This window comes from Salmo salar, chromosome ssa06 (genome assembly GCF_905237065.1).
Source record: "Salmo salar chromosome ssa06, Ssal_v3.1, whole genome shotgun sequence".
In the NCBI taxonomy this organism is placed as follows: domain Eukaryota; kingdom Metazoa; phylum Chordata; class Actinopteri; order Salmoniformes; family Salmonidae; genus Salmo; species Salmo salar.
In genome coordinates this window covers 57,141,300-57,157,040 of record NC_059447.1, presented here as the reverse complement: position 1 = coordinate 57,157,040, position 15,741 = coordinate 57,141,300, and the positions used below count along the sequence as shown (strand labels likewise).

General features: G+C 41.7%; 1 protein-coding gene across 6 annotated transcripts in view; it reads left to right on the top strand.

Annotated features, from left to right (window-relative positions):
• The first annotated feature begins 2,863 nt into the window (after positions 1–2,863).
• The window catches only part of LOC106607691 (filamin-A-interacting protein 1), a 46,198-nt gene continuing 33,320 nt past the window's right edge, over positions 2,864–15,741 (top strand). For 3 of the 6 annotated variants that reach the window (XM_045720753.1, XM_045720751.1, XM_045720752.1), the window contains exon 1: positions 2,864–3,529. The gene's annotated coding sequence lies outside the window, so the exon portion shown is untranslated. The remainder of the gene's footprint in view (positions 3,530–15,741) is intronic. The other 3 variants (XM_014204907.2, XM_014204904.2, XM_014204905.2) reach the window with 3 other exon arrangements.

The following is a 15,741-nucleotide window of genomic DNA, read 5'->3' as shown; positions in this document are numbered from 1 at the left end:
GCCAGCTCCCCACAAGCTAGACATTACACATATCGGAAACATTATGTTACATTATGTTGCAGCTCAATAGGATATTATTTTGTTTGGCACATTATGGTGCGCTAATGACATTAGCATGAAATCGCTCACCAGAAAAACTGCAAAACAGATGTTGCATAATTTATATTTTGCCATAAAGAGGACAGAGATCTAGCCTTAATGAAAGTCACTAAACATCTGTTTCCAGACACCTAGAACGAACCGTGTAAATGTGTAAATAATTTGATACATTTTCCTTTGCCAAATGTGACACGCTACAGATGCTGAACCCATCTCTTGTGAAGATAGATATATGTAATCTACAGAGGGCAAAATATAATTATGAACCTCTGGATACCCATGGGGGAAAAACCTAATATCTAAAACAAGTGTTGAACCTCATCCAAATACGTAGGATTCAGTACAGTGTATCCAATGTTGCTTTAATTTTACTTGCCAATAACAAATGACATGGACCTTGATTTTACAAGCACATTTAAACACCTCCCCAAAATAGGTCTGGGTTGCTATGTGACAGAGAGCTGCCTTGCTGCCTATTTGCTCATCCTGCCTTACCGTGGATGAGTCTGTTGAGGGCCGTATCAAATTCTACACTTAGCATTTCTCACAATGGAACACACTGTCTCTATTAGCTAGATTGAATGACAGAGCTTGATTCAATGCACCTTGCAGTTTGATTTGGCTTGATTACAAAGAGGTCGTGGGGAGTTATACACATCCATTTCTACGTGTATTGTCAATGGCAACGACATGAATCGCTCACTGTATTTCTTTGATTGATCAGAGGAACTGTACAGTTGCAAACGATAAGATCTTGAGCAAAGGTATTGGGTCCATCCAAAAAGCAAAGGGCTCTTAAGGTAAACAAACATTTTGGAAAATGACTTCAAAAGGTACTGACTTGATCAGTATCTTAGTAACCCCAGATGAAATGCCCGACAGAGAGGTCCTGGCCATGATAACCATCTCGGAGCATTAGGGAGCAGAGCAAAGGAGAGGCCCTGACTCAATTGTCAGTAATGTGCAGTGCTTTGGTTTCCGGCTCCCTGTGCATTAGGAGAGAATGGAAGACTGTAACCATAGCCACAGTTATGAGCACACCATCACCCTTCATGTTCCGGAAAGATTTAAAAGAATTATACAATAAACTTTCAGTTGTCATTTTACTGTTGTTATTGCACATGTCAGGATGATGATCGAACGTGGACATAATAATTAGGAAGGATATGCGGATAGAATTGTAGGGAAACAGCCCCTTTCTGCCCTCAGAACAGCCTCATTTTGTCAGGGCGTGAACTCTACCATACCCAGTTCAAAGGCATTTTCTGTCTTGCCCATTCACACTCTGAATGGCACACATACACAATCCATGTTTCAATTGTCTCAAGGCTTAAAAATCCTTCATTAACTTGTCTCCACCCTTTATCTACACTCATTAAAGTGGATTTAACAAGTGACATCAGTAAGGGATCATAGTTTTCACCTGGATTCACGTGGTCAGTCTATGTTATGGAAAGAGCAGGTGTTCTTAATGTTTTGTATACTCAGTGTATGTCATCTACACAGAAGAATTATCTCTAACCACTAGATTACTTAATAAAATACTTAGACTTAGAAACAGTTTGGTCACTTTTACAGCCGTGTCTCAAGTGGCACATTATGTGTCTCATGTTATCCACAAGTGCAACACTGAATCTTAATGTGAGGACCACCATCAGCTCTGGGCTAAAAATATAGAAGGATCCATGTTTTAAAACAACAACATCTCCTCTCACACCAACTTTATGTCTTCATTGGGGCGTGTGGTTCAAGTATAATGAGTTGTGCATTAATAAGACCTCTGTGTGAACATATACTGTACATCTGTTTCCGAAGTATTGAATAGCATTAGGGGTTACGTCCCAAATGGCACCATATTCCCAATGTAGTGCACTACTTTTGACCAAGGCCCATAGGGTTCTGGTCAAAAGTAGTGCACTACATAGGAAATAGGTTGCCATTTGGGAGACACCCAGACTAGATACCATATTTCAACAAGGAGACCTAGCAACTTAGCACCTGTCTGAAGTTCCAGCTTTCATGTGTCATTATAGAACCAACTTGATTGATTGAGCTTTAGGCTAGTTTTATTGGAAAGAGTTGCCAAAAGGTTGTGATTATTCCTTTCTATATCGATGGTGACTGGTAATGCTGGTGGAGTTACTCTCACAATGAATGTTTATGTTTCTTAAATGCCATCACTTTAAAGAAAGACGTGTTGTTCAAGTTGCTCCGGTGCGAGAGCTATTGTCAATTACAGCGTGAACAAGGTCATACACCCTTAGACAATGACATTTACAACACTTTGATGTTATCAGAGCCTATGTTTGTTAAGGCTAGATGTCACGCTTGTAACACTACAGCAGCAGAACCCTCACAGGAGTGGATCACTGCTTCTCATTTGTAATGCTTTGTTTTGACTTGGTTTTATTGGGAACAAATGTTCTCATATTTATGGCTCTCAATAAATCATTTTTGTTTGAAAAGGTTAACTTGGCCCCTGTACGGTATCAGTGGTCGAATCCTTCTAGGGAAAAATTGTTGAGCAAGCAAATGGATGCATAATGTGGAACCACCTTTACACAAAAACAATAAACTAACTTCTCATACTCAAATGGTTGAAGGCAAACTGGTGATCTTATATTATTTACCTGCGATTTTCTCATTTGCTTCTTAGAAAAGATGACTGTGTATTGACTAACCAGGCAGAGACTGAGCCCTCCTTGCTAACCCTGCCTCTGCTCTGGCGGGAGTGGTGGAGCTGGACTTCCCCTGCCCGCTTCAGAGTGGGATAGTTCAGCTGTCAGAGGGGCTTGGAAAAGCTTCCCTCAATCTGCTCAGCTGCTAACAGCCATGAGTGACTGAGAACACTTGTTAAATATAGCCCAGGCAGACTCTGCTACACTCAGAGCTCTACACTCCTGCCCAGGAACAAAAGGGAAAAGGCAGGGTCCTGGGTACTGACCAAGGCTATATTCCACTTATCTACCCTCCTCTCCATCTAACTTTGGATATCTCCATTTGAAGGAAAAACGGACTTTTCAAACAAAAGCAGCTCTGACCACCTCCTCTTGCTTGCTGGTCTCTCTCTCTCTCTCTCTCTCTCTCTTTCTTTTTTCTCTCTCATCCTCTCAGTTTGTGAAAAGACTCTGCCGGCCCAAACTTCTGGAGAGGACAAAGCTTGGTATTCATCTTCAGACGCCTCTTGCATTGCCTCTGTTGCCTTGACAGGAGAGAAGAGGGGAAACAAGTTATTAAAAGAGAAAAGTAAGAGGTGAGAGTATAGATCATCTACGTTTGATATGTCTCTTTTTGACACACGTAGTCAAGGTAACTGAAGAACACTGAGACATTGAGGTGAGACTGTTTTTACTCTGGGACTTGATTCTCAGTAACTGAGATATTCCTTTTTGACCTGTCGTCACCTGTGATGTGGTACCATTGAGAACAGGTAAGGGAAAATGATTCTGCTATTCTTCATAGATTTGAATAGCTTTTCTTTTCCTTGCAAAAATAAACTTTTATGGACTACATGTTGGGACATTTAGATGCCCAATTATATGGTTTCTAGTTCCCTTACTAGTTCGTAAAGTGGAACACATTGTGAATCAGTGAAGTTGGGAAAGAACATTAGTTGCTGCCATCTGACGTCCGGTCCAGACTCAATTCAGGAAATGGTACATTAGGAGGCATTCATTGATTACATCTTTTACCAGAAGAACGCTTTAGCTCTCTCTCTAGAGGATATATTAAATGTACTAATAGCTGAGTAACAACACAGGGAACGTAGTGAAAATGATGCAATAATACAATGATAAATCAGGGTCTAATATACTGCAGTTGCTCAACTTTCTTTGGAATGTGAGATTTGTCTCTAAACATGTCGACTTGTTCACGTTGGATGAAAGTTGAAAATTGGACAAGGTAAGTTGAAGTAATTAACATTAAAGAATGTCTCTCTTATTAATAAGCCTGTATGGCTCAGTTGGTATGGCATGGTGCTTGCATTGCCAGGGTTGTGGGTTCAATTCCCAGGGCCACCCAAATGTAATATTTACGCAAGCATGACTGTAAGTCACTTTGGATAAAAGCGTCTGCTAAACGGCTGATATTATCACTATCATGTCTGTCCACTTTGATGTTTTCCCATGTCAAAACAGTAGATGTTCCCAATGGGTTTTGTTCTGTTAAGAGGTTCCATGAGAGACCCCACTGTTTGAAGGCACACAGTAAACAGAGATGCTATCACACCCTCTTACTGTTATTCCAGTGGTAGCCTGTAGATGTGTCCTCTGCCAGCCTGTGGTACCATACATACATACCCAGGCAGCACATGTGGGTGGCACCTTAATTGGGGAGAACTAGTTTCATGGTAATGGCTGGAGCAGAATCAGTGGAATGGTATCAAATACATTAAACACATGTGTTTGATACCATTCCATTTACTCCCTTCCAGCCATTATTATGAGCCGTCCTCCCCTCTGCAGCCTCCCGTGCCAGGCAGTCACATCCCTAGGGACTAGAGAACGTTCCATTAATAACTTTTTCCACTGTTTTTATTGTAAGTTATTTTTAATCTGATCAAAAGATTTTTCCCTCTGTGATGATACAATAAATGTCTGCTGTCCGTGTGGGTAAGGCAGGGCTTCAGTGGCGTTTGCGTCATCAAGTCATTGTCATCGGCTTTAGGAACTCCATACAGCTGTCCTGTGTGTTATGTGGAGGATGATCACGTGTTAAAAAAAATCTATTTAATTTCGTAATGGACAGGTCAGAGGTCAGTTTGTTTAGAAATATTTTGGACAATGCCAATAGCGTTCAGAACAACTGAAGGAATAGTGAGGTCCTGTTGCATATCAATGACCATTTCTTAAAGGGCAATTTATACGGATATTATTCTTGGACACTTTTATACTTCCTCCTTAATCTCAATTAACAAGCCTGAATTACTTTAATGGAGTATACCTTTCTGGACAGATTATTGACAGGTTGGGTAGTTATCGGGTATTATGTATGAGAAACTAAATTACTGCCTGTGGAGCCTCTCTTTTGTCCTCCCCTCCAGTCTGTAACTCAAATGATCACACTGCATTCCCTGGTGCTCTTGTAAGTTTCTCTGGCAGCGGTTGTCTTTAAATCATCTGCTTCAGTTTGTGCCTGTGGCATTACTTCACCGGCAGCCAAGGGCCAAGTGATAAGACAGTGAACCATGAGATCACTTAGCTAATTCAGCTCAGCAATCTCCCATGGAGGGAAACAGCAGGGCCTGTCCTCATGTTTTGTTTCATAACAACAGCACCGCTGTTCCCATGACAGCAAAATAAGGGACTAAAGAGATGGATTACATTTGTTTGGGTGCTTTGCCTTGTTGACGTTTTTGGGACGAGTCTTGTCCTGGTGGCAGAACTGAGCGATTTTCGCTAGCTGCAAAATCTAAAATGCCGATATTGTACAAATTCATGAAAACAAAAATGTCCTTCATGGTCTTAATTTAAGGTTCGGGTTAGGCATTAGGGTTAGCAGTGCGGTTAAGGTTAGGTTTAACATCAGATTTTATGGCTGTGCCAGCTAGTGACCACTGCCGTGCTGCCTCCAGAACAAGATTCATGACGAAAAACACTAACCTGCTGAGATCACTAAATATTGTGAATTAAATAATACTATATATCATCTCTATCACAGATCGTTATGTGCGCTTCATAAAAATAGTATATCACGAAAAATGTTGAATGGAGATTACAGATAAACACATTTGACTGAATAACCCATTGTCAGCATTATGCTGTGGGTGCTTTTACATCCCACAAGGGTGTGTCTCTTTTAAAATGACCAAGGGTTACCATGCATTACCACTATGCTATTTAACATTCCATATCAGCCCACACTTAGTGAAATCATCCAGCCTGCCCACACACTGAAGTAGAGCTGAAGGTGTGGTGCATGGGATGGACAGCATGCGCACACACACACACACACACACACACACACACACACACACACACACAGTGATTTGGAGTGGTGCTGGCCTCACACAACGTCTCTGGATTATTCTCTCATTATCAGCTTGAACAGCTGCATCTGAAGCACCCCACAATCATTTCCAGCCCTTGCTATTGTACTGCTCCTAACAAGGGGAATCAAAGGATTTCAAATGATAGCTGGTCAGCTGGTTGACATAATTCGGCTTTGTAAGAGCAGATGTACTGTATGTGTTTAACCCCAAATGCTCAAACGCTCACCCCAATGGAGGACCATTTGTGATTTGTTTTCAGAACATAACACGTCTCTCAACTCATCTTTACTGATATAAAGCCTTTAAAGTATGTTTACTGTAAGATAAGGCTGATCTACCTACAGACTGTTCTGTGAGCCGGCTTTTTTTTCTAATTGCAAGAATTCTGTCTTCACCCCAGTTGTCCTGACTTTCCTAGATGTTATGACAGCATGTGTTTTCTGGGAAACTGATGACAAACAAATAGTTGAGTGTTTCAGGCTCAGGGAGGAAATAGTCTGTAAAAATCAAAATAATAAAACACAGTCAGCATTAATCTCTCCCCCTCTCTCATAGGGTCTCAAACTCTCACACATTCTTCTCTCTCGCTCGCTCGCTCTCTCTCTCTCTGTTCTCTCTTCCCCCCCCCTCTCTCTCTCTTCGCTGTCTCTTTGTCTCTCGCTTTATGAGGGAAGTGACTTCATCGTCATTCCACCAGAAAGGCATTTGAGACTGGCCAGCTTGAGAACTACATCTGGCTAGTGGTGTTAGTTTGCTGGATCCATAACCACTGATTAGGACTCAGCACAGAGGATTGTGAAGATAGAAGCAAACCTGCCATATCTTTTGCTCATTCATTTTCACTGCTGATTGAACATGTAGGACTGAGAATTGACTCGGACTGTGAGAGTTTTGATGATGACAGGGAAGTCAAGTCACGGCCAATCTTTAAGACACCCTATTAGGCTTGGCAATGGAAATAGGACTGTTGAAATAACGCCACAGTTATAGTGGTATTTAATTAAGTGTACTATATTCCATTTCCTTTTATGAGAGCAATAGTTTTGAATGAAACATTTCCTTTCAGCACTGTGCCTCTTTTAGACGCATGTCACATTGTGATTTGTTATTCCGTTTTAATATGTAGCCCTTGGCTTTGGATTGACCTTGCAGCTGAACCTCCTCTTTTCAAGTGAGATCCACTCATGTGGCTTTAGTCCTGGATCCAGTCTGGTTTCTGAGAAGCCCTTTCCCAGGCCTGCTTTCTGCTAAAACCCTAATAAAAAAAAACCTGGCCTGGCTTCTTGTTGTGTGCAACTTTGAACTTGCTCAAGAGTCTGATTTCTATTTTTATACCAGCGTTCACATGAACCTTGCTGCTCACTCATTTGTCTGACTTCAGATACCCTTGTAAGGTGGCAGATAATGATGTCATGTAATGTTGCCAAAGGATGTGGGTCACTGACTCAAATGTAAAGACACAAAACCCCTCTGCTGTATGAATCTCAGGAGTCTCTTCCGTGACTCAGACTACCAGATAGATTTCTTATATTGTGCTCATTCAAGTCTATCTTGACAACCCAGACATTTTAGGAACCATTTCATCTTCCTATTGGATTTTCTGATAAAAGTAAAGAATATATTGTAACTCCAGCGTTGGAAGCCGTACATATCATTTTAGAGGTATATGTATGAGTGTGTGTGGGGGTCCAACACTAGCAGGTGGGTTCTGCATGTGCCACGGGCCAGGGGGGAAGTTGTCAGTAACGAGGTTACATTAAGATTGCTATATTTATGTCATCTGCATGAAATACTACAGATTGGAACCCGACACAGTGATATTCCACTCTCGGCTGTATACGTACGTCAGCACTTGGGGCAGTAAATGCTTGATATTAATAGTGGACGTGGTACAGTACAGTGAGGTCTGTAATATTACATTTACACAGTGGTAAGCTGTCCATAGAGGTTTAGTCAAATGTATATCAGTGGTCTGGAATGTTTTATTTGGTGTTGGAGCTAGGAACACAAGCATTTCGTTACACCCGCAATAACATCTGCTAAATATGTGAATGTGACCAATAAAATTGGATTAGATTTGATTTGAAAGTTAGAGCCTCTGTGAATAGAACTGCATGGCCATCTGGTTATATGCATCTGTTTAGGTTACATGTACTGTATCGTTTACTGCTATGGTTTGTTATGTGGAATAACACCAAATAAAACATTCCAGGACCACTGATATACATTTGACTAAACCTCTATGGACAGCTTACCACTGTGTAAATGTAATATTACAGACCTCACTGTACTGTACCACGTCCACTATTAATATCAAGCATTTACTGCCCCAAGTGCTGACGTACGTATACAGCCGAGAGTGGAATATCACTGTGTCGGGTTCCAATCTGTAGTATTTCATGCAGATGACATAAATATAGCAATCTTAATGTAACCTCGTTACTGACAACTTCCCCCCTGGCCTGTGGCACATGCAGAACCCACCTGCTAGTGTTGGACCCCCACACACACTCATACATATACCTCTAAAATTAAACATTAATCAGAGAGGCAACAAAGAGACCAAAGATAACCCTGAAGGAGCTGCAAAGCTCCGCAGAGGAGATTGGAGTATCTGTCCATAGGACCACTTTAAGCCGTACATGCCACAGAGCTGGGCTTTACAGAAGAGTGTCCAGAATAAAATGAGCAAACATGTTTGGTGTTCGTCAAAACGCATGTGGGAGACTCCCCAAACATGTGGAAGAAGGCACTCTGGTCAGATGAGACTAAAATGTAGCTTTTTGGCCATCAAGGAAAACACTATGTCTGGCGCAAACCCAACACCTCTCATCACCCCGAGAACACCATCCCCACAGTGAAGCATGGTGGTGGCAGCATCATGCTGTGGGGATGTTTTTCATTGGCTGGGACTGGGAAACTGGTCAGAATTGAAGGAATGATGGATGACGCTAAATACAGGGAAATTCTTGAGGGAAACCTGTTTCAGTCTTCCAGAGATTTGAGACTGGGATGGAGGTTCACCTTCCAGCAGGACAATGACCATAAGCATACTGCTAAAGCAATGTCTTGGAGTGGCCTAGTCAAAGGCCAGACCTCAATCCAATTCAGAATCTGTGGTATGACTTAAAGTTTTAAAGATTGCTGTACATCAGTGGAACCCATCCAACTTGAAGGAGCTGGAGCAGTTTTGCCCTGAAGAATGGGCAAAAATCCCAGTGGCTAGATGTGCCAAGCTTATAGAGACATACCCCAAGGGACTTTTTGCTGTAGTTGCTGCAGTAGGTGGCTCTACAAAGTATTGACTTTGGGGGGTGAATAGTTATGCACGCTCAAGTTTTCATTTTTTTTGTCTTATTTCTTGTTTGTCTCAAAGTAAAAAATATTTTGCATCTTCAAAATGGTAGGCATGTTGTGTAAATCAAATGATACAAACCCCCAAAAAAATCCATTTTAATTCCAGGTTGTAAGGCAACAAAATAGGAAAAATACCAAGGGGAGTGAATACTTTCGCAAGCCACTGTATGTCTTCCAATGGTGCGACTGCTGTCGGCATCCAAAGATTATCCAATTTGAATAAACGCTTAGAGGTAAGGATGGCAGCAGTGGTGTAGTCTACGGCGATACGGATATCACTTATTTTTGATATCTACATAGTGCATTGACGTGAATCACACTGCTGCTCTCTTATTTAGCTATTTGCACCGTACGGATTGTGGTTGTTGTGGATAGCTGTTCACAAATCTAAATGTGTATTTGAACCCAATAATGGTTGAATTCAAGAAGTTTAAGCCGCCTATCAATCATTATTTTTGAAACCAGTGGACAGCTAGTGAAAAATGCGCTCTTGCAACAGCTGCATAGTGCAGATCCCAGCCTATAGAATAAAAGTGAGGCTTTTATTGCTCAATCTAATTCATGCTGATAAAAAAAATATCCATAGGCCTAATGGACACATGCTCAAACTCACACACTTCTGATAGACTTGAAGGGGCAATCTGTAGTTGCTACATCCAAGAAGGAAAGATATTCCGCAAATTAACTTTTAGCAAGGCACACCTGTTAATTTCAATGCATTCCAAGTGACTACCTCATGAAGCTGGTTGAGAGAATGCCAAGAGTGTGCAAAGCTGTCATCAAGGCAAAGGGTGGCTACTTTGAAGAATCTCAAATATACAATATATTTTGGTTACTGCATGATTCCATGTGTTATTTCATAGTTTTGATGTCTTCACTATTATTCTACAATGTAGAAAATAGTCAAATATAGAAAAATCCTTGAATGAGTAGGTGTGTCCAAACTTTTGACTGGTACTGTATATATATTGATTAATTCTTGAAGAATATAACTTATAAATGCCTCATGAGCTTAGTTTAACTCTCACACTCCATGAGAACCCAAAATACAAACTTGTTTTTTTCCAATGTTTGTAAACATTGTAAATTTAAACAAACACTGTATAGCCTCATAACATGGTTAAAGCAATCATTTGCATCCATAGCTCTGTCTATTAATCTGAGAGTGGTTACATTTTCCAGGCCCATCCCTCAGCTTTTTCCAAAACAGAGGCGGGCGGCCATTTTGTTATTGATTCATCTGTGGATTTTCCCTTTAAACAGCTGCATATTATCAAGATATCAAAGTGTCACCAACAAAAAGGTACGACTGGCTTATAAATCTTTAGTTTTGGGGTTATGCTCAGGTAAAACAATTTAGCTAATCTATACTTCCATATTTCCAAGTCCTATTCTTGAAGATCAAGGGGTATACCATTTATTGGCATGACTGGAATTCTGATCGACTTTGGTTTTTAATGTAAAGATATAATTTAATCGTATTATATGTAGTAGAAAGCAATGGGTTAGAAGAAGCCTACATAACCAACCCATAAAGTGAAATTTAACATCCATACAGTGGGGGGAAAAAGTATTTGATCCCCTGCTGATTTTGTACGTTTGCCCACTGACAAAGAAAGGATCAGTCTATAATTTTAATGGTAGGTTTATTTGAACAGTGAGAGACAGAATAACAACAAAAAAATCCAGAAAAACGCATGTCAAAAATGTTATAAATTGTTTTGCATTTTAATGAGGGAAATAAGTATTTGACCCCCTCTCAATCAGAAAGATTTCTGGCTCCCAGGTCTCTTTTATACAGGTAACGAGCTGAGATTAGGAGCACACTCTTAAAGGGAGTGCTCCTAACCGCAGCTTGTTACCTGTAAGAAAGACACCTGTCCTCAGAAGCAATCAATCAGATTCCAAACTCTCCACCATGGCCAAGATCAAAGAGCTCTCCAAGGATGTCAGGGACAAGATTGTAGACCTACACAAGGCTGGAATGGGCTACAAGACCATCGCCATGCAGCTTGGTGAGAAGGTGACAACATTTGGTGCGATTATTCGCAAATGGAAGAAACACAAAAGAACTGTCAATATCCCTCGGCCTGGGGCTCCATGCAAGATCTCACCTCGTGGAGTTGCAAGGATCATGAAAACGTTGAGGAATCAGCCCAGAACTACATGGGAGGATCTTGTCAATGATCTCAAGGCAGCTGGGACCATAGTCACCAAGAAAACAATTGGTAACACACTACACCGTGACGGACTGAAATCCTGCAGCGCCCGCAAGGTCCCCCTTCTCAAGAATACATATACATGCCCGTCTGAAGTTTGCCAATGAACATCTGTATGATTCAGAGGAAAACTGGTGAAAGTGTTGTGGTCAGATGAGACCAAAATGGAGCTCTTTGACATTAACTCAACTCGCCGTGTTTGGAGGAGGAGGAATGCTGCTTATGACCCCAAGAACACCATCTCCACCGTCAAACATGGAGGTGGAAACATTATGCTTTGAGGGTGTTTTTCTGCTAAGGGGACAGGACAACTTCACCGCATCAAAGGGACGATGGACGGGGCCATGTACCGTCAAATCCTGAGTGAGAACCTCCTTCCCTCAGCCAGGGCATTGAAAATCGGGTCGTGGATGGGTATTCCAGCATGACAATGACCCAAAACACACGGCCAAGGCAACAAAGGAGTGGCTCAAGAAGAAGCACATTAAGGTCCTGGAGTGGCCTAGCCAGTCTCCAGACCTTAATCCCATAGAAAATCTGTGGAGGGAGCTGAAGGTTCGAGTTGCCAAACGTAAGCCTCGAAACCTTAATGACTTGGAGAAGATTTGCAAAGAGGAGTGGGACAAAATCCCTCCTGAGCTGTGTGCAAACCTGGTGGCCAACTTCAAGAAACGTCTGACCTCTGTGATTGCCAACACGGGTTTTGCCACCAAGTACTAAGTCATGTTTTGCAGAGGGGTCAAATACTTATTTCCCTCATTAAAATGCAAATCATTTTATAAACTTTTTGACATGCGTTTTTCTGGATTTTTTTGTTCTTATTCTGTCTCTCACTGTTCAAATAAACCTACTATTAAAATTATAGACTGATCATTTCTTTGTAAGTGGGCAAACGTACAAAATCAGTAGGGGATCAAATACTTTTTCCCCCCACTGTATATGGCCAGCTATGTAAACTTTAACATTGATTTATCCTGCAATAGATGTTGTTCAATTGGTAACATACTTTTTTGTCTTCTTCTAATACCTCTTAAGGGGAAAGTAATCTAAAAGTAACTGAATGTAATCAGATTACGTTACTGAGTTAAGGGTAATCCAAAAGGTATGTTACTGATTACATTTTTGGACAGGTAACTAGTAACTGTAACAGATTACATTTAGAAAGTAACCTACCCAACCCTGGCTCTGAGTGACTGAACTCTTGTAGACAGTTTTCCTTCCTGTTTCACAGAGTTTTGTTTTACCACCCTGATCTGAACCCCCCCCAGTCACCTTTGACCCTACCCTGACCTTTTGTCACAAACGTGTCTGGGTTGGTAGGTAGCAATGGTAGGAGACTTCAGGAAGTGCCTGTTTTCCACTGAATTTACAGAGAGCTGTGACATTGAAAAGACAGATTGACCTCCTCCTGAACCTATAAACTCTCAGTGGTATTCACCTTACAGTGGGAGACTGAATATAATATACTGTAGCTAATCACAGGCTACCCAGAGGTAACAGAGGTTTGGAATGCACACAGTGTATCTCACTGACAGAGTCATAGGGGTTCGAATTGAGTGGTATTTCATTAGAGGTGACTTATCAGAATTTAGTTTTAGTTTTTATAGCTTTGTTTGGATTGTTTTGTCCCCTGCTGGCGGTGGTTTTTACCGACAGTGGCAGCTGAACTCATAAATACAGCATGGTGTGAAGCAGACTCCCAGTGGAAGATTACTCAATCGTCTGATAAACGAAGTGCAAAGCTGCATTAAGTTCTGATGTTGCACACAGCTCTCTACTGTCTACCTCATACAGGGTTGCGAAGACAACCACAGCATAATATTTTGCTTTTGGAAATGAGTTGAAATCTACTCAGCATATTGTCACCAGTAAAATTCTCAGAGGAGTATAGATGTGGCAAGTGTACGGTCCCGTTACACGAGTCGGGTTATGCTGCTTTTTCTTCCCTTTACTCTGAGTGAGTTGCTGCAGGAGGATAGGATTTTCAGTTTTCAAAATAAAAAGTCTCTCCCCTATGTTCGTCTTCCCATATTTAGTCACATTGGGAGTCTTTAGTTGCATGCATGACTGAATTGAAATTCCATTTCAAAGGGACATTTTTGAAGAGCTACAAAATCAAGTAGTGGGGGATTTGGACAGCTGCCGCCACCTGCCAGTACCTCGTTTGACTGGGGCTAAGTTGGCTGGTCTGTGAGACTGTCCACGGGGAGCCTTCGCCACATTCAAGTAGCCTTGATCGGACGAGACAATGTGTCAGATCTTCCTCTGTAACTATACAGGAACCAAATTAACCAAAGAATACATCTGAAAGGCGTTGTGTGGCAACAGGAAGTATTGGAGGAGCTGAGAGCAGACATGCTTGAAGTTAAGCACTTAAACACTCTCCCTTTCACTGCAGTATGTGGTAATGCACCGTGAGAGAAACTAGCAGGTGGACCTGCCATAATACCAAGATGTGATACTGTCAGCCTGCCAGAGAGATGTTTATACATATCATATAACATATCAATTATAAGAGTCATTGCTGACTGCCTTGGCCAACACCACCAGTCTTTGTTTCCCAGATTAGCTGCACTGTCATTATGCCCATGGAGGAATGTGTTGTTAGAGAAGCCAAGAAATGATATCAATATCCGCCATTTTATTTCTATAAATAGCAGAGGTCTTTGAATATCAAAGGATGTTGCATACCTCTCGAAAAAATGTGTGCAGAGGATCGTAGGAACGAATGAGCAACTGTGTGATGTGCATTTACTGGCGTGTGTGAAAACCTACAGCTGTGGAGTAAAATAGAAGTATTGACAGCTGTTTAGAATGCTGATGGCTTATAAAGTGATAACCTTTTGGCATTTCCACTTCTGGGTCCCACTGCACAAGTTGAGGGACGGGGCTCCTATAAATACTCACTGAAAACTTCACCAGCAGACAGCTGTGCAAGCCGCCCGGCCAAAGGTCCAGCTCAAAAATAGGGACCCTGCCCTTATTTACCTCCCTATTTTCATGGGCAGAGAATTCACATATGGTGCATTCCAAATTGCAGCCTATTCCTTATGGGCCCCAGTCAAAAGTTGTGCACTATGTAAGGAATAGGGCTCCATTTGTGATGCGCTTATGCTCTACCATCAGCTATGGGCCACAGCTGTCCCAGGTTTTAGCAAGGCTCAAGTGTAAATTGAGGAGACCAGCCTGGCACGATCACATCCCTAGAAATATCTGGGCCCTGCGAACATTCATCTTTACGTACTTAAGCTGCTCTTCATGATGATCAACATGTGATATTGGGCAACAGGGAAGTTGTGCCTTGTAGCATAGTCATTAGTAATAAGGGTAAGTGGTTCACATGGCTCAGACCGGATTCAATGTGTGAAATGATACCATGTTTATAGTGAGGGTATGCGTATTAGCCTACCATTGGATAGTGCCTGTGAATCAGTGGAGGCTGCTGAGGGGAGGACGGCCCATAATAATGGCTGCAACGGAGCGAATGGAATGGCATCAAACACACGGAAACCACGCGTCTGATGTATTTGATACCATCCCACCATTCCGCTCCAGCCATTACCACGACCCCATCCCTCCCAATTAAGGTGCCACCTGTCCTGTGAATCCACATTTAAAGGGAGTTGTGAACAACAGTATTACCAACCACCATTTTTGTTTTCTGTTCTAAGTTTACTGTTATTGAAGGGTGGGCATGAGACCGAGAAGAACATGTACAGTAACTTGTAATGGGTGACTTTATATGGTATGAAACCACTTCAGAATAACATCGTAAATATTATTGCCACTCTTTCCCCTGAGCCCGTTTTGAAATATTCGATACAGAACCTTTAGGTAAACATTCCAATGTAATATTCTGCCTGCTGTTACCCAGGGCTTGTCATGGCTTTATTTTTTTATACACAACTCTTCGTTTTGGTTCGAATCAAACTGACACTCAAAATGAAGACAGCTCCATGGCTGCACCCGATGGAGTGCTTGGCTTCTCCCCTGAAACAACTATTAATAACGCCCAACTCTGAAGTAGCTGCTACCATTTGGCTGCCAGGATTCTCTCAGCCTGAGTCACACGCT